Here is a 20139-nt window from a genome sequence, read left to right as displayed (position 1 = left end):
TCTGTTTTTGAGCCAGTATTGCACTGTTTGAAATCTTATTGCTTTATAATGCATATAAAGTCCTGTGAGGACGAGTCTTCTCCCTCTGTCTTAGTCTGTTTTCTGTAAAACAGAGTACCTGAGACTGGGCAATTTATAAAGAAAAGAAATTTATTTCTTACAGTTCTGGAGGCTGGGAAGCCCAAGTTTAAGAGGCTGCATCTGGGGAGGGCTTTCTTGCTGGTGGGGACTCTCTGCAGAGTCCCAAGGTGGTGCAGGGCATCACATGGCGAGGGGGCTCAAGAGACAGCCAAACTGATTTTTATAACAGACCCACTCTTGTGATAACTAACCAGCTCCCTCAATAACTCATTAATCTGTTAATCTGTGAATAGATTAATCCATTCATGAGGGCAGAGCACTCATGAGCCAATCACCTCCCAAAAGTCCTACCTCTCAACACTGCTGCATTGGGGACCAGGTTTCTAACACATGAAATTTTGGGAGACACATTCAAACTATAGCACACTCACTGAATTTTCATTTAATTTTTAAATTGATTTTTGCATGTGAATCTTAAATGATCATTTTCAGCTCCTGGAAAAATCCCAGTGAGCATGCCTGGTGTCCACTGCCTTGGCAAACACCTTGAAAACCCATAGCCTGGCTTATTAAGGCCCTCAACATGTGACTGTACTTTTCCTATTTCCATTTTTTCAAAAACTTCAATTATAGTAAGGGCATTTCTTTGTTGCCTTCCTATGCATCATTTTCTATTTTATGAGTCTTTCCTTATTCTTTTCCCAGCCCAGATCACACTGATCTGTCTCACAGGCTTTTCCTCAGCCTGATACATGTAGAGTGTGAGTGTTGGAATCAGATAGCCCTCGGTTGGAATCCCAGCTCTGTTTCTCACTAGGTGTGTGACCTTGAATTAGTCACTCGTCTTCCTCAAGGGTCAGTTTCCTCCTTAAAATGAGGTCAACAGTGTCTTCCTTGCAGGCTTGTCAACTGGATTATAGCTAACGTATACAAAGAATCTGGCAATTGGAAAGAGTCATTTTGTGTCTTTTGAATCTAATAACAAAAAGGGCTTATGTTTTGTATGTATGTCCATTTTTAAATATTATTTTTGTTATATTTACAAAAGTCTTGTTTTGCAGTGAATTAAACATTTTAAAAAATTGGTGCTTCACCACAGGAGTTCAAAAAACACTATTCTGTAGCAAGGGGTTGACAACCTATAGCCCTTGCCAGCTGCCTGGTTTTGTAAATGTTTAATTGGAGCACAGCTATACCCATTCCTTTATGTGTTACAGCCTGCCTTGCATATCTTCAGACTCAACAAACCACAGATCAAAATATTTAAAAAAGATAACAATAAAAGATGATACAAATAAAAAACAATACAGTATAGCAACTATTATACATAGCATTTACATTGTACAGAATAGTCTAATCTAGAGATGATTTAAAGTATAGCAGAGGATGTACATAGGTTATATGAAAATACTGTGCCATTTTATAACAAGGACTTAAACATCCATGGATTTTGATATCCACAGGGGTCCTAGAACCAATCTCCTGCAGATACTGAGGAATGACTGAATCTATGTCTGCTTTTTCTCTGCAAGGGTAGAAGTGAGTCATTGTGACAGAAACTTCACAGCCTACAAGGCCTAAAATATTTACTATGTGACCCTTTATAGAAAAAGTTTGCCAACCCCCGTTCTATTCTGCCTTTCTTAGTTCCCCAGCTGGATTGAGCTCCAGTTGCCCTCAGTGCTAAATTGCTTGATAGCATACCTTCTATTGCTTTTCTTCCCTTCCCTGTCTCGTTTTCTCACTCCCTGCCATTGTTTCTTAGATCTTTTCCCAAATAAACTATCTGTACTTCCATTCTTGACCCAAGTTCAACTTCTAGGGGTACCCAACTGCCATGGTTTGAACGTGTCTTCCAAAGTTCATGTATTGGAAACTTGGTCCCCAATGCAGAGGTGTTGGGAGGTAAGCCCTAGTAGGCAGTGTTTGGGTCATGGGAGACACCACCTTCATGAATGGAGTAATGTTGTTATGGCAGGAGTGGGTTCCTTATCATGGGCGAGTTTCACTCCCTCTTGCTCTCTTTGCCCGTCTGCTATGTGATGATGCAGCATGAAGGCCCTTGCTAAATGCCAGCCCCTCAATCTTGACTTTGCAGACTCTAGATCTGTGAAAATAAATTTCTGTTCATTACAAATTACCCAGTCTCAGGTATTCTGTTGTAGCAGCACAAAACAGACTAAGATGGCAACCCATACACACCTCATGTCCTTGTCTGTCCTAGTCCTTCCGCTACCACTCCCTAGAAGTAGCACTAGAATGTGTCAGCTTCAGCATATCAGTTAAGCTACCAGCCCCCCCTCCCCCCTACCCTGTCTCTTCTGCAGCACTGTGTGAAAATTCAACTTTGTGTGCATGAATTTTTCTGGTTTGTTTCCTCTATCTTACCAAGTGCCATGTCAGCACTAGGGATGGTGGAGGACAGAACAAAGACGGAGAGGAGGAAAGAAAATCCCATCTTGCCCTACATTTGATGCTCCCTTTTTAAAACAGCTTGTAAAGCCTGTAGCCGATCCCGACCTGAGTCATGGCTGGTTGTTTTTGACTGGCCTCTAGACCTTTCCAGCCTCACAGGACATGGTCACATCATTGCCCACCCCAACCTCATTGCTGCTGCTTTCATTTGCTTCCATGTAACCCTCCTAATTACTTAGGTCACTTCAGACTTTAATTCTGTCTTCTAAAGTGTAACACAGCCATAATTAGGCCATATGTTAATTAGCAGGATGACGCCCTGTGCCTTGTCACTCGTGAGGGATGTGGCTCATCCCAGAAAGTGCCATAGAAAGGGGAGTTCAGCAGGAAGAAGAAGTCTAAGGAGGCTGGAAGTGACTCTTTGCTCAGCAAAAACAGCCTTAGAGAGCAGGAGAAAATGGCAGTATGCAAGCCAGGGAAAGGATGGGGTCACACAAAGAAAAAGAGCTAGAGTTGACCTCTTTTCCACTCTGGGAATGAGATGTAAGTCAGGAGGCAAGCCTGAGGCTGAGACTCCACCAGGGATGGCAGAATCTCCTGAAGGATTGGACGTGGTGGCCAGGGCTGAGGTCAAGGTCCCGACAGAGGCCACAGGTGAGGTGAGTGTCAGGCATGCCCCCATCTCTATTCCCTGGATGTTTGTGGGGAGGCCAGTGAAAAATCAACGCCAATCTCTGCCTCTGTGGACACTGTAAGTGCCCTCCAGGAAATCCCAAAGAGTGGGGTCTGGTAGCTTGGGGCTGTCTGTTTCTATGTGCCATTTACGAATTTAATGTTGGTTCCCCTCATTTTCTGTTAACTGAACTTATTTTCTGACATTCTTGGGATAAGAAAGTTGAAAAGGAGACCGGGTAGGTCATGACTATTTCCTATTTCAGATATTGTCACCTTTATCACTCAGGAGACAATTTTCCAGGAAACTAATTACTGAGGGAATTCATGATTGGGTGGAATGACATGTGAATTATAAAGATATTAACCTCCCTCCAATTTGCTGTCAACCCATGATGTGATGGAAACCTGTTCTGTCATCACCCAACTTATGGCTGAAAGAGACTAAGGCATTCATTTTAAGTTATGTATTTTCTTGGATTTTGGAGAAAGGCATTTGACACAGGAACTCTCAAAGCATACCAAATGGGAAATTTTGAGGGATAAGTTTGTGCTGATAATAATATTAATAAAAATTATTATTTATTGCTAATATTTGTTGAGTTCCTACTATACTCCAAACCTTTACAGGCATTAATTCTGACACTCCTAACAATTCTTCAAGGAAAGTATCATTATCCTCATTTAACATGACACAGACATTGAATCATACTCAAAGATCATGTTGCCAACTGAGACAAAACTGAAATCTATGCTTTTCTTCTCTTCTTTTTTAAACTCTAAAACTTGAGGTCTGGTCACTATACTGGGGTCAACAACTTTTTCTGTAAGAGGCCGGATAGTAGATATTTTCAGCTTTGGCAGCCATACAGTGTATGCTGCAGCTACTCCACTCTGCTATTGTAGAAAATAGGCAGCCATAGACAATATGTAAATAGGTGAATGTGGCTATATTCCAATAAAGCTTTATTTACAGACATTAAAATCTGAATTCAATATAATTTTCACAGCATAAATTATTGTTCTTTGTTTTTTTTTTCCAACTACATAAAAATGGTAAAATCATTCTGCTTACAGACCATACAAAAATAGGTGGAAGCCTAGGTTTGGCCACAGGCTATAGTTTGCTGATCTCTGCACTGTACAAAACTGCCTTTCTAACAACTTATGAAAATAGTGAAGTGAAAGCAACTGAGCTATATATTTTACCTAAGGAAACCAAGTCAGCGAAGGGAAAGCTTATGGGACAGAAGCTATGGGAGACCATACTTCTCATACTGCTCTACCGTCAAATTAAATGTGTAGATTTAGGCACATCTTAAAAACTTCTGGGTCATGCTCTCCTCACCTCCCAAATGAGGTCCTGAACAGCTCCACTCTTCTTTGATCCTAATCATAGTATGCCTGCACCAAAGGATTTCCATAAAATCAAAATTTGCACTAAGATAATGAATTGGATGGTGCCATCAGTGCTACGAGGAACGGGGAAGAACAGGTCTGTGGGGGACAGCAAGAGTTTAGCTGTGAATAAGTTAAGTTTGGGGCACCAAATATAAGTGGAGGCTGTTGGATATAGGAATCTTAAGTTGGGAGAGAAGGCAGGACTACAGCTTGAAATCTGAGAATCATTAGCATGTAGACCAAATCTGGGTACATCATGGCAGTGAATAAGATCTTTTAGGGCAGGATTTCTCGACTGTGGCACTATTGGCATTTGGGGCTGGATAATTCTTCATCATAGAGGCTGTCCTGTGCATTGTAGGATGTTGAGCAGCATCCCTGGTCTCTACCGACTAGATGACAGTAGCGCCTCCCCCAATCTAGTTGTGACACCCAAAAATGCCTCCAGACATTGCCACATGTCCCCTGGTATGAAAGTCACCCTTGGTTGAGAATCTCTGTTTTAAGGAAAAGGCTGAGGATAGTCCTTTAATGACTCCAACTTTGGAAGTCAGAAAGAGGAGGAGGAAGGGGAAAAGAGACTGAGGAGTAGTCAGTAAAGTAGGAGAAAAATTCCTATGCCATGTCCCAACTATTTAGACCTGACTTGGTTTAATATTTGCTGAAAGCAGAGGTGGAGGGCATGGACAAGGGTTAATGCCCCAGAGCTCAAGGCCGAGCCCCATTGCGTCCCACCATACTTCCCTTATGAGATTTCTGGTGGTGGGCGAGGGGACAGGGGCACGTGAGCACTAACTGCATGGAACCTGAAGCTAATGCGGTGGACAGAGTGTTTTCTAGTTGCGAATGGTAAAAAATAAATAGGGTAAAAATAACATTTAGAAACCAAAGATAGAGAGCTTCATGCATTTCTTCTTCTTTCTCATTTTATTTTTAGGAATAATTCTCAGAGGATAAAACCATTATGGTCTGGGTGCAGGAGAGAAACAAGAATAGAAACAGAGTTTCTATGGTTTTGAGGAAAAGCAACAGAGATTTAAGAGCTGTGGCTTTTACCATCCTGAGCTGTGGGTTGGGCTTTCTTTGCTTTCTTTTTCTTTTCTTTTTTTTTTTTTCTTTTTTCTTTGTGATCTCTTCACTTACCTCATGCCTAATTGTAGTTAAAAAATAGTGAACAGATTGTGTTCTGTTTCTCTTTATACATTTGAAAATTGAAGACCTGCAGCTTAATAAAGGCCCAATATAAAGGTTAAAAAATTCAGTCCCTCATATTGAGATTAATGTCCTTAGACAAGAGTGCCTCTTAGCCACATGCCTGATAATAAAGGACCAAAAAAGGGGGAAATGTCTACTTTTTCCTTTTTATCTTTTCACTTCAAAATGAAGGTAATAAACTTTATCTAGTACATAGTTAGACTTTTATAGATGTTTAAAAATAATAACAATGTGTGTCCTGATTGTGGTGGTGGTTACACAAGTTTAAACATGTAATAAAATTTCACAAGAATACAGAAAAAGAGTGAAATCCAAATAAGATTATTAGGTGAGTCAATAGTACTGTACCAATGTCGATTTCCTGGTTTTCACAATGTACTATAGTTATGTAAGATGTTCTCTTTTGGGGAAGTTGGATGAAGAGTACACAGAACTCTATTATTTTTGCAGCTTCCTGTGAGCCTTCAACTATTGCAAATAAAAACTATGAATATTGTGTAGCTCAAGATCATTTTATTTTGCTATCAACTTTACCTTGTAGATTCCTTTTTGTTTTAATGGCAACTTGTATCATAAGTAAGCCAAATTATCAGGTTTTATTATAAATGAGAAAATAGAGTCTAATCAATATATGTTTAAGCTAATGTAATAGGTTATAATCTAGATCATGAACCTGAATTGCTCTTAATGAATATGCAGTCACAAAGTTCAATGATAGGTGAAAGTCTGAAATTAAACAGAACTAAGTCTTTAGTTTTGGCATATTTTATTTTTGGACAGTCCAGGATTCATGTAGGTTTAGCTAAAGATTAAAATATTCATACAACACATCCTTAAATTCCCAGAAAGTAGAGGTGGCTTGCCTACTTTTTAAGGTGAGAATTTCTATTTCAGCGGACTTTGGGGAGGGCAAGCTTCCTCTATCTTGCTGATATGCCTAAGATGTGATCTATTTATATTACAAACCATATGCGGAGCCTGGCAAGCCTCTCTGCAAATGAGCTCATCGGCTCTGCCCTAAAGGAAGAGGCTGGGAGGGGGCACAAAGACATTAGGGACCTTTAACAACCATTATGCCTCTTGATACTGATTGAACAAGAAGGATAAACAAAATCTATGATTTCTGACAGGAAGAATAAATAATAAATACCTGTCGAGGGGTACTAGATGTTCTCCTTGGTCTTCTTTGCAGGTCATCAAAGTCAAGTTCTTAAAGACTTGAGTACTGTTTAATGGGTTTTGCATATTGTGCAAATTGCAAGTACAGCTCATTTCAGATTTGTCTTACTGATGGGCCTCCTTCAAAGTTTGATTAGTTCTTTATTCAAAACAACCAGTATTTATACAGCATTTATCCAGTGTTAAGTAATTAGATTTGTCTCTAAGGAAATCAAGAAGAGCAGTTGCTGACTTCAAAAGGCTCCCAGACAAAGAGAAAAGACACTAGAAAACAAAGAAGTGTATTACAAAATGGCAAGCACAGTGAGAGGGGCACATATAAGGCTCAGAGAAAGTTATGGCAGTGGGGTATCATTCACTGTTTAGGACAGTGTATCTCAAACTGGGCCTATAGAAGGATGAATTCTTGGGGCATTTTGAGCTTGCTACAAGAATTTAAAATTTTTATGTTTTTATTTAGATGGAAATTTTATACACCCCTCACGCCCTCCACACACACATACCTTTTTTACCTGGTCATGTGGATGAGTGTGTATTTCATTGAATACTCCTGGCCACCTGATTTTTGTGCATCTGTACACTGTTCCAATGAGTGTTTTGCTTTAGTCTGAAGTAGATATGAGAACTGAGCAATTCCACAGCACAGACTATTTGGGAACTGGGACTCAAAAAACCTGAGATTGAGCATTGGTGGCATATTCTGTGTTCCAGTGCATGTTTTTCATAGATGCCATCTTTGTTTGGACCAACTAGGAAAAATTCTTTAAGAGGATGTGTAGTAGGACATATTTAATGAAGAATTTGTCTGTCCCTACTTCCAACCACAGCTGGATAAGATAGCCATTTCATGCCTGAATAATGCCCCAGTGCTTACTCTGCCCTTAAGGGAGCCAGAAAGCTGGGCCCATAGGAAATCTTCTCTCCTCCATAATCTTGCCATGAGCAAGGCAGTAGCAATTTAAAAACCTTAATGAAAAAGGTAAAAGAGCTACAGATACATGAACAATGTATCAACAGTGTATCAATAGAACTTGTTGCTAGTAATAAAAAACCATAAAAGAATGCCTTAAATTATGGCTTTATTTAATCCACAGTGGATAGTCCAGGGTCATTCTGGTGGTTTCATAAGATAAACTGGGACCCATGCTCCTTTCAGCTTTTTTCTTTGTCATCTTTTGGGTAAGCCTTGTTGAAGTCAAAATAAAGATGTAAAGACGAATCACTAAATTTATTTGGGAAGAAAGAATTGCAATTTGGGACATACATGAAGACCAGGTGGTTTTTGGCAAATCTAAAGAACAAAGAGAAGGTTAGAGGCTTTAAAAAAAAAAGAGAGAGAGAGAAATGTTACATATTTCCCTTCAAGAAAGTTTACTGGCACTAGTTAGGGTTTGGGGAGCTGGCAAGCCCTGATTGGTGGGTGAGGGTAGTGGGCAAATTAGTCCGAGTGTTGCAGTAATTTATTTCAACAGCTGTAGATAAAACTGGTCTCAGTTTACAACAGGTAGTTTCAGCAGTCAGGCTTGCAAAGAATTACATTCTTGGAGCAATGTTTTATATCCTGAGTGCTTTATCCCCCAGTCCCTCAACTCTGATTTAGTTGGATATGACAAGAATGACCCAATTCATATGATCAACTTTCACAGACTCTAATCTTTCCATTGTCAACATGGCTGTCAGAGCTCCAGCCATCACATTTTCATTTCAGACATGAAGAAGGGGAAAAGCAAAGAGAAAACAAGGCATTTGCCAATTGTATTAACCTCCTTAAAATTGCCTTCCCAGAAGTCCCCTTCTGTGACTGTGGTAACATTTCATTGGCCAGGAGTATCTCAAATATTCCTAGTTGGAAGGGAAGTAGGAAATTTTGTTTGTAACTCATTACATTGTCCCTTCAAATAATCTCTGAGTTTAAGTACTACAGAAAAGAGAAAGTTTGACATTTGGTAGACAGCGTGTAGTCTCTGCAACATTGGGATCTGATATCATTGAGCTCTTGATCCAACTTCAATAACTACCCACATCCAGACTTCCTGATACATGAGAAAAAGAAACCCTTACTTGCTAAAGGCACTGTTATTTAAGTGTCTGTTACTTGTAGCTAGTCATATTCCTAACTGAAACAAAATACAAGCACTGTTTATTGGTGTTTAGCTTTTAAAATGGACTATTGACCAGGAGTCATAAATTCAAATATATTTAGAATCAGATAGACAATAGGAATGAGTGATACCAGTTTGGCGGGAGGATGAGCCTGGCAAACTGGAGAGTGTGTGCCCCGTCAAAAGTGGGCAGGTGCTGCTGCTGTTGAACTGAGAGGGGTGCTTTCCTACAGGATTGGCAGCCCATTGTTACAGGATACCAAATTTCAAAAGAACCAGAAAGCTAGATCTTTATGCATATAGCAAGGCCACAAAATTCTTTTCAGAGCATGTTATAGATTTGAAAAAAAGAATCTTATTTCTTTTTTTAGTCTGCAATTATGACCTTCTCCCAGTCTCCCTTCTGCTGGTCACAGGAAAAACACAACAAAACACAAACAACACTAAAAATCAATCTTGTTTCAGTGTTAGTCCACTCTGAAAATTTAGGAAATGTTGCTTACTTTTAAAAACAATTATTAAGGTATAATTCATATATCATGAAATTAACTTTTTAAAAATTTACAATTCACCAGTTTTTAGTATATTCACAAAGTTGTATAATTGACACTATTCTGATTCCAGAATGTTTTCATCATCTTCAAAAGAAACCCGTTAGCAGTCACTCCCCATTCTTCCTCCCCCCACCACCCAGACCCTGGTAACCACTAATCTACTTTCTGTCTCTATGGATGTGCCTGTTCTGGACATTTCATATAAATGGAATTATAGAGTATGTGGCTCTTTTTCTCTGGCTCCTTTCACTTGATATAATGTTTTCAATGTTTACTCATGTTAAGATGTATCAATGTTTCATTCCTTTTTATGGCTAAGTAATATTCCATTGTATTGATATGCCACATTTTCTTTGTGCATTCATTTGTTGATGGCCATTTGGGTTGTTTCCACTTTTTGGCTATAGCAAATAATGATCCTATGAACATTTGTGTACAAGTCTTTGTGTGGGCATATGTTTTCACTTCTCTTAAGTATATGCCTAAGAGTGGAATTGCTGGAACATTTGGGAACTCTGTGTTTAACTTTTTGAAGAGCTGCCGAACTGTTTTCCAAAGTGACTGCATCAGTTTACGTTTCTATGAGTAGTGTATGTTCCAACTTCTCCACATCCTTGCTAACTCTCGTTATTGTCCATCTTTCTGATTATAGCCATCCTAGTGGGTATGAAGTGCTGTCTCATTGTGGTTTTGATTTTCATTTCCTTAATGACTAATAATGTTGAGCATCTTTTAGTGTGTTTATTGGCAATTTGTGTATGTCCTTTAGAGAAATGCCTGTTTAAATCATTTACCCATTTAAAAAATTGAATTATATGTTTTATTATTGTGTTGTATGCTTAATTTTTATATAATTTGAAATGTATGATTACCATTTTTTGCAGGTCACAAATGATCAAAAATTAGCAATTAATATGGTTCAAACTCTGTGCAAGAATAGAGAGTACTCTACTGTCCATTTGGGTGCTACTAAGTCAGCTGGCATTTGTGGCTTACATCTTTGATGGGAGAACTGGTGATCTGGCTGCTCTTGGCTTCATGAGTGTCTTGTGTTTCTCTGGATGCTTTGGTCTTAGCTTTGCTTCTTTTGTTACTTCAGAGCCCTCTAACGTCTCATACTGACTTCCATTTGACTCTGACTTGAGGAATCTTTTGTGGAGTCTTCAGTGGACAGCCACCTTACCCCAGCTATGGTCATTTCCTTTGGTGAACTTGACATCCAGAAGCTCAGTTACCTTTCCCATATTGTAACATAGGGCAACTTGAGAAAGCTAAATTTCAGGGTCTCCTTTTGCATGACTTGGTTGTCAAGCAAGGTGATATGGATGTACTGCAGAGTGGCATGATGTAGCTTCATCCCAGAGTCCCACATCCTCTGTATTTTCCCCAATTTGTCTGTCATGTCTCCCCTTTCCCAGGCATAGGCTAAAGAGCATAAATCAGGAGATTCACTGTCCACTTTGCTCTCCTGCTTCTTTCTCTCCTCACAATTTCTGGGATCAAAAGATAGGAAGGCATATTGGTCAGTGTTCTCCAGAGAAACAGAATCAATAGGGAATCTATCTATCTATCTAGACATGGATAGATTGGTAGATAGATAGATAGATAGATAGATATTTATTGTAAGGAATTGGCTTATGGAAGCTGACAGGTCCCAAGATATGTAGGTTGAATCGGCAAGCTGGAGACCCAGGAGAGCTGATGGTGTAGGTCCTATCTGAAAGCTGGCAGGCTCAAGACCCCTTGAAGAGCTGATGTTTCTGTTCAAATCTGAAGGCAAGAATGAGCCAGTGACCCAATTTGAAGGCAGTCAGGCAGGAGGAGTTCTCTCTTACTCAGGGGAAGGTCAGCCTTTATGTTCTATTCAGGCCTTTAGCTGATTGGATGAGGCCCACCCACACTGGGGAGGGAAATCTGCTTTACTCATTCTACAGATTTAAATGGTAATCTCATCCAAAAAGCACCCTCACAGAAATACCCAGAATAATGTTTAACCAAATATTTGGACACCCAGATGGCCTAGTCAACTGGACACATAAAATTAAACATCACAGAGGGCTTCCCCTTCACTTATGTTGTAAGTAGGATGACCATAAAATACATCATCCAATCTGTAACATATCTGAGAGTGAAAGGAGGCACTGGCTGGATGGGATGTGTGGACTAGTGTACACTGTGATTACACAGGTCAAACCAGGCTATATGGTGACCCTACTCATGATATTTAACTATCCTAGTATGTGTCCAGCTGGCAGAAATGAACAGATTGATTACTTCTTGTCAGGCTGCTGCAGAAATCTGAGTCTGGGTCCTTAAAGTTGGCCTTCGGCAAACTTATGAGGGACATAAAGGAATCTAGAAAATCCTTTCTCAAGAAAATAGCTAGTTTTGGAAGATTAGTGTCCTGCTTCCTAAGCCTATTTTTGAAGATCAGGAGATGAATATTCCCTTGGAAATTCTCTTTGAAGTTCCTCTGTAATGGATTCTGGCCTCTCTCCAGACAGCTGGATGACTGAACATTCTAGGGTAAAGGTCATGTCATTGAAAAGGCAAAAGAATAAAGCACAATAGAAATATTCAGAAAATAGTACGTTTGTTACAGGTAAAATCTCTCAGTTTAAAATGGGGGAAACTAATTCAATTTATAAATTTATGTTTAAATCAAACAAAGCACATCTATGTCATCTTTCAGTTAAGGGCCAAAAGCTTGTGACCCTTCCTGGACAAATCACAGACAAGTTTTGTTACAGAATCAGGTTAGTGGGGACCGGGAAGGAGAGGGGAAGGGAAAGGGCAGAACATTACTGCTTCCCCTTATAAAATGGAAAGCCAAGAGACATTGACTACAGTGGACAGAACACAAAAAAGAGAAATTACAACATACTTAGAATGTTTAAGGATGCTCTTAGTGGCAGTATTGACTAATACAAGTCTTGATCTGGAGATGTAACTGTAATATATGCCTAAATGTAAGTGGACTCTGAATATAAATCAAGCCATCATTTTCCTAAATGAGAAGGTTGAAAACAACTTTTATTTTTTTTAATTTAATATACAACATTTAGAGAAAGGGTTCAAATGGCCAAATGTCTACTTATAATATTTTATCTTAAATTTTAGTTATATATCCATATTTTAAACCACATGTTATATAAACTGCACTGCTATTTGAAATTGCTCTTTTTCACTATTGTATTTCATGATGGGATTTTTTTTTCAAATGCCACACATGCACATTGGCATTCATTTCTCCTTCCTCTGGAGCCACTTGAAAACATAGTACCATATTCACTTCCACTAAGATGTCTGACTGCAGTACTTTTTGAATCTGAGTATGATGCTGTCATTGGAAGTTTTATCCTGATTCACATATCCTCATTAATTTGTAGTGAGCTCCACAACATAGGCATTTAATGTATTTTAATAAAGTGATTTTCTAAAAGGTTTGTATGCAATGGCACCTGGATCTGCAGTTTGAAGTCATTTCTCTAGAAATAATGACTAAATCTGTGTTAAATTTATTTACCATCTCCTGTCATATCAGGTAACCTCTATAAGCATACAAATCTAGCTTTGATTGAGGTCATTTCAGGTTAATGTGTTTTCCCCAAATAGTAATTTGTTCAAAATTAAGTAATTGAGAGACTGCCCATAATATAAAAGTCTTAATAAGGACTTTATTTTTGATGGGATAATTTTGAAGAAAAATCTTGCCTTATATTTGAGTACACACAATTTTGGGAAGAAGAGCTACTGGAAATTTGGGGGTAAGGGAAGTGGGTCAAATCTTTATAGTATCAGAAAATTAAGAGAAATATCTGATTTTGGTAAACCAAGAAATTGTGTCATAAAGTATACCATCTAGAGATATTGAGGCAACTACTAGATGATTAAAAACCAGTGATGGTTTCATTTAGTGGCTTGTGGGGAGCTAGACTGGGACAGGGTAAGACTCAGTCAAGAAACTATATTGTTCATTATAGGCTGGGCATGGTGGTTCACATCTATAATCCCAGCACTTTTGTAGGCCGAGGCAGGAAGATCTCTTGAGGCCAGGTGTTCGAGACCAGCCTGGGCAAAATAGTGAGACCCTGTCTCTACAAAAGAAAAAGAAAGAAAGAAAGAAAGAAAGAAAGAAAGAAAGAAAGAAAGAAAGAAAGAAAGAAAGATTAGCCAAGCATGGTGGGATCTGGGTATAGTCCCAGCTACTCAGGAGGCTGAAGCAGGAGGATGGCTTGAGCCCAGGAGTTCAAGGCTGCAGTGAGCTACGATTGTGCCACTGTACTCCAGCCTGGGTGACAGAGCAAGACTACATCTCAAAGAAAAAAAAAGAAAGAGAAAAGATAAACTGCTGTTCATTATAAAAGCACCTGAACTATATATATTATAATGAAAACACTTAAAGCAGAATATTATAATAGTCCAAATGAGACAGGAGGAACCATGTCATTGATAATGTGAATGGAAGGACGAGGCCAATTTTAGAACTGCCTGGGGGTAAAGTTGATGGGACTTCATGCTTGAATTATGGGGGTTCACGGAGAGGTAAGAATGCAGGATGACTGTGGTCTCCCAGCTTTGGAGACTGGGCAAATATGGTGCCAAGTTGGAAATGCATGAACAGACAAGTGAACAACAATGAAGTCCATTGTGAGCACACATACTCCCTGTTCAGTTAAAGGGGAGCCTGGATATCAGGAGAGAGTCTCTTAGGAGAGATACACATTTGTAATTCATGAGCATGTGAGTGTAAATATAGCCTTAGCAGTGGGTAGATTAGCCAGCAAAGGTGTTTCGTGTAAGATAACAAGACTGAGGATTAGGCTTTGGGAAAACCATCATTATTAGAAGAGAGAGGAGAGAATCCATTGAGAGAAGTGGGCCAGAGATAAAGGAGATTAAGGCAAGGCAGGAGAAAGTGTCAAGAAAAAGAGCATTAGCAGTGTCAGATGTTGAAGGAATACCAAGTGAAATAAGGACAGAGAAGTATCTACTTGATTTGGCAAAATTCTTTTATATTTTCTAAGCAGGGCTGTGAACTCCTTAGAAGCTAGCTCTTTCTGTCTGTGAAGAGTTTAGAAGAACCTCTCAGGGAAGATATGACTTAGGAATGTTTAGTTGAAATAAACTCAATGTCCATCAAAAAGATTATGACCCTGGTGCAAACAAATGAATGTGCTCTTTGTCCAAACTTGCATGTGGCCCTGCACAGTGATAACTTCACCAGCACCTGAGTCCCTGCCTTTTTCCTCCAGGACCTCAAGGTCACTCTGAGCCCTCTTGCTTTATTCTCTGGTTCTGTCAGGTTATTGTGGATCTCTGCCTCATTTTCTTTCATTTCCCCCCTCTCTGGCAAGTTCTTCACATTTGTTGGTGGGATTCTCTGTGGAACGGATACCAGATTTGCCACCAGACACCACTATCTTTCTGATTCCCACAGATATATCTAATGGGTGAGAGCTGTGGGGAGACAAATGTTGCAATGCAAGGTCGTCTCTCAGACAAAGTGGTTCAAGAAAGTATCAAAAGAGTTAATTAGAAACGCACAAAATTTCCATTCTCTGAACATCTTCTAGAGCAGACTAGATGACCTTTCAGCAGTTGTGCTGCAAAGGAAAGAATTCATCCATCAGAATTCACCCATTGGATGACCTTCAAAATCCCTTCCTGCCCTAGGAGTCCGTGGTCTCCTGATACTAAGCACAGCATAGAAATCAGGGAACATCAGGGTTGGAAGGGACTTGAAGAGGTTATCTGATTCACTTCCTATCAAATAAATGTGTCCCTTCTACTACCTTATTGAAGAGGAGCATCCTCAGCTTCTTTTTTTTTTAATTAATAAACTTCATTTTTTAGGACCATTTTAGGTTCACAGCAAAATTAAGTGGAAAGTACAGATTTCCCATATACCCCCTCCCCGATACACAGGCACAGCCTCCCCAACTATCAACTTCCCCCACCAGAGTGGTCCTTTTATTACAATGGATGAACCTACACTGACACATCATCAGCACCCAGAGTCTATAGTTAATATTAGTGTTCACTCTTGGTGTTGTACACTCTGTGGGTTTTGACAAACATGTAATGACATGTATCCACCATTGTAGTATCGTACAGAGTAGCTTCACTGTACTAAAAATCCTGCGTGCTCTGCTTATTCATTCCTCCTTCCCCTGAACCCCTGACAACCACTAGTACTTTTACTGTCTCCATAGTTTTGCCTTTTACAGAATGTTACATAGTTGAAATCATACAGTATGTAGCCTTTTCAGATTGGCTTCTTTCACTGAGTAATATGCATTTACATTTCCTCCATGTCATTTCACAGCTTGATAGCTCATTTGTTTTTAATGCTGAATAATATTCCATTGTCTGGATGTATCAATTTTCTTTATCCATTCACCTACTGAAGGATATCTCTGTTGCTTCCAAATTTTGGCAATTATGAACAAAACTGCTATAAACGTCCATGTGCAGGTTTTTGGGTAGGCATAAGTTTTCAGTTCATTTGGGTAAATACCAAGGAGCATGATTGCTGGATCATATGATAAGAGTATGCTTAGTTTTGTAAGAAACTGCCAAACTGCCTTCCAGAGTGGCTGTACCATTTTGCATTCCCACCAGCAAGGAATGAGAGTTCCTGTTGCTCCATATCTTCACTAGTATTTGGTTTTGGATATTGGCCATCCCTGGCTTCTTTTTGACTGCCCAGTGATAATTAACCATATCAGAAATTCAGAACACATTTAATGGCTGGGGAAAGGAGGGCCAATTAGGGGGATTAAGCTGAGATAAAGAATGTTTGTGGCTCCTCCACCTGGACACAGAGAGAGTTCTATCTGGGCTTTGGGCAGTGTACTGAATATCTATTTCCTCCCCTACATTTCCCAGCCTCTCTTGTAGTTGGGTTGGGTCATGTGACTGAGCTCTGGCCAATGGTAATATGAGCAGAAGTGAAGCTTCATTGCAAGTCTGGGTCACTTAAGAGTCTAAGTGCTTCTTTGTTTGTCTGTTTCTTGTATTTCGAGCCCTTGGAGTACCCTGTGATTCAGATGGAGCAGCTATAAGGGACCAAAACATCTGTGAAATTGGGCCCCAGAATGACTGTGTGGAACAGAGATCCCTCTGCACTGGGACATCTTGAGCAAGGAATATGCTTTGTTGTGTTAAGCCACAAGATTCCAGGGTTGATTGGTTTCCTCCACATAGTCTAGCCTAACCTGACTAGTGTACCTCTTTGCTGACTGTTAAGTTCTCTCTTGGCTCTCGGTCCTTTTCTCTTCATCCAGTTGGAACTCCCTTCTATGTCTGTGCTAAATTTTAACTTCAGACATCTGTAGTTATATTTGGCAACTGGCCCATCTCAACAAGCCTTTTGGAATATGTCCATGTCAATAAGGTTCCCTAAGTTCTCCAATTCATTCCTGGTGGCTGATCATTGTCCTTGGACTCTGTGGGAACCTATATGTTCACTTTTTTTGTGCAGTCCTTCCAAAGGCTCTCCAATGATTTCTGAATCTCACTAATACCAGGGATCTAGTCTTGGGCTCCCTTGGCAACAATGTCCCTCACTTGACAGTTACTGCATAAGACTGACCATTCTATTTTTAGAAGAGTCTAACTGATATCAAGTTTTTCTTTAAGTGAGCTTAATGTGTCTCATGAAAATTATATTTATTTGGTCAACCCCAGTCTCTGGAGTTGTGAGAATATCTTCTCCTGCTTCTGTATGGTAGACTTGCAGGTAACTGGAGATGGAAATCTATCGTGTCTCTTCAAATTTTTTCTCTTATCTAGGGTGTCCCTTTTTATCCAGATAAATATGTATGTATTTTTACAAAAGTGAAACCTTCCTGATGATAATAACAGGATAATGAAAGAATATTTCAGTACATATATATATTTATAACTAATATTATACATTTAACACAAGGGGAATGAACTTATTTTTAAAAAGCCATAACACATGCATAGGCTGTATGGTTATACCTATAATCCATCTGCACTTTATACATCTTTTAGTTTTCTTAGTAAGATTTCACTTGAGGTTGAAAGTTGGCAAAGCCTTAGTCTGACAGCAATTTTAAAATACAAAATGTGAGAAAAGGAGAAAAGGATCTGTCATATTTTTTTTTTAAATTATAAAAGCACAAGGCGAGGAATAGCTCCTTTATCTTCTTTTCCTTTTTATGAACTTGGGAAGTCAAAAAAAGGGAGAGTTGGAGGAAAACAACCCTAGCACCTTTCAGCTTTTTAAAAAACTTGCTCTAGGTATTTAAATGAAAGAAGTAACCAATGACCTCTCAGAAGTCAAAGAGGCCACTATAATTTATAATTTAAAAATACACTCGGAGGAGCCCATTTTGCCATGGTCTTTATTTTCCCAGTGTCTCTTGTCTTCTAAAGCCAGAAGGACTAAATATTTATTTCTAAGCTCAGAGGGGCTCTCGGAGCCTATTATTGGCACCTTGTTCCATTTAGGGTGAATGCCTTTTCCTATCTAATCTTATCATTATTGGGCTTTCCTTCCCTCTTCCATCTCCTTTCTCCTTATCAAAGCAGCCAAATAGCACCAAGGCAGCAGGACTAAGGGAACAGATATTTGTATTAATAGAGGGGATAAAAAAAATAGGCATGTGCAAATGGCATCATCGCAAGTGGAGTGGGAGGTAGGGCGTTGGGATGAATGGCATTGAGCAGGAGTATTATAGAGTCAGGTGGCCCAAGTAAGAAACCAGGTTGGGTCAGCCAGGTGATTACTTTCTCTCCTTTCTACCTTCCCTCTTCTTTTTTCCTGATTTCTTTCCTTGCCCTCCCATTATTTCATTTCCTCTCTTTTCCTGTTGGCCATTCTGTCCTTTCTCTGCTTTCCCCAGTTCTTATTGTTCTTTTTTCCTGTAACTCCTGCCCTATTCCCAGTGCTATCACTTGCCATGCTGTGCAGGAAAAAGTTAACAGAGCAGGCCTGACAGTGCTATCTTTAAAAGGCCTTCTTTCAAGGTTGGTGCTTGTCTGGCACCTGGGAACTTTGCATTTGAAATCTTCTGTAAGTGATAGATTGTTTTGCCCACCTGGGGCATTAAACACCTGCTTCCTTCTGGGACTCTAGAATCTTCATAGTTGTGACAGGTCATTGTGTCTATCTGACAAACCCCCAGTACAAACTCTGGACTCTGAGTCTCAAGCAAGCCTCCATGGGAAGAAACAGTGCACACATGTTACTACATCTCACCATTAGAGGAAGGAACACATTCCTTTCTTGTGTGAGGAGAGAACATAAGAAACCTGTGCATGGTTTCCTCCAGATGACCCCTGATCTATCTTTTCCCTTTGGTGATTGCTGTAATAATCAGAATACAACTACTTCTGAGTCCTGTGAGTCCTTCTAGCAAAGCACTAAATGTATGGGTCTTGGGACCTCTGAAACAAATACTAAAGCTAATGTTTTTCCTGGCCCATCTTTATCGCCTTCAAAGTGGTATTTAAAAGTCAGATAAAGGATTGCTGATTTTTTGTCTTGTGAAAAGTATTACTATTCCCCATTGGGAAGAGACTTATTTTAAAATTATAGGTGAGAATGAATGAAGACTACTATGTCCCAGGCACTGTGCTAAGTACTTTACATACCTGTATAATTTACACAACTCTGTGAGGTAATAATTATCACTCTTTCTTTGAATGTGAGGAAGTGGACTCACCAAAGATTATAAAGATGGGAGTTGGAGGAGACAGGACTTCAATAGTTTAGTTCAGTTTAATGAACAACTAATATATACTAGGCAATGTACTAGACACAGGATAAAATGATAAATGAAACATAAAACAAGCTACGAAGTTGTTTAGGGAGGAAATGGACAGACAAACCTAATCATTAAGCTCTAGTAAAAGCTTGAGACAAATATATGCCTGGGCTGCTATGGGATTTGAATCTAAATCTTTCTGATGGCAAATTTATGCTTTTTATTTTTAATGTTCATTATTGCTATATCCTCCCTTTCTTCTAAATGAAATGCACATGAAGAAACTTAAAAGCTTTATTTTGTTCTTGAATAATTCTTATTAGGTTTTGAAATGTAAAAGAAGTATGTGTTCATAATAAAAATGTCTGACTGTTCAAAAGAGTGCAAAGTGGAAAGTCAAAATTCACGTTCTTTTTCAACAGTTTCCCTCATTCCATTTCCCAGGGCAAATGACATTAACATTTTCTCATTATCCCACTCATTGCCTAATAGTGTGAAATATCAAATAAAAAAATATGAGCCCAACAGTATCTAAATTTAATCCTTAAAATAACAAATCATTTTCCTCATAGCCTTCCTGGGAAGAGTTTAAGCACCCTAACTGCTTGTGACCATGCTGGACTGAATTTGCATCTCTGACTATGAATTATATTTTATAATAGCTTATATTTCAGTTCATTTTTAAACTGAAAATGAAATGTATTTCCATACATTTCTTTTTCATTTTTAAAAAATCCTACTGGTCAATTCTTTCAGTTAGGCATCTCAAATATTTATGTT

The 20139-nt window shown here is 39.1% G+C and overlaps 1 protein-coding gene across 2 annotated transcripts in view; it reads left to right on the top strand.

The window, feature by feature from the left end:
* The first annotated feature begins 2883 nt into the window (after positions 1-2883).
* FRMPD4 (FERM and PDZ domain containing 4) overlaps positions 2884-20139 on the top strand; it is a 796138-nt gene continuing 778882 nt past the window's right edge. For both annotated transcript variants that reach the window (XM_069462953.1, XM_069462955.1), the window contains exon 1: positions 2884-3155. The gene's annotated coding sequence lies outside the window, so the exon portion shown is untranslated. The remainder of the gene's footprint in view (positions 3156-20139) is intronic.

The sequence above is a fragment of the Eulemur rufifrons genome, chromosome 30, assembly GCF_041146395.1.
Source record: "Eulemur rufifrons isolate Redbay chromosome 30, OSU_ERuf_1, whole genome shotgun sequence".
NCBI lineage: Eukaryota > Metazoa > Chordata > Mammalia > Primates > Lemuridae > Eulemur > Eulemur rufifrons.
The sequence above is the reverse complement of the archived record's forward strand: the minus strand, read 5'-3'. Positions and strand labels throughout refer to the sequence as shown.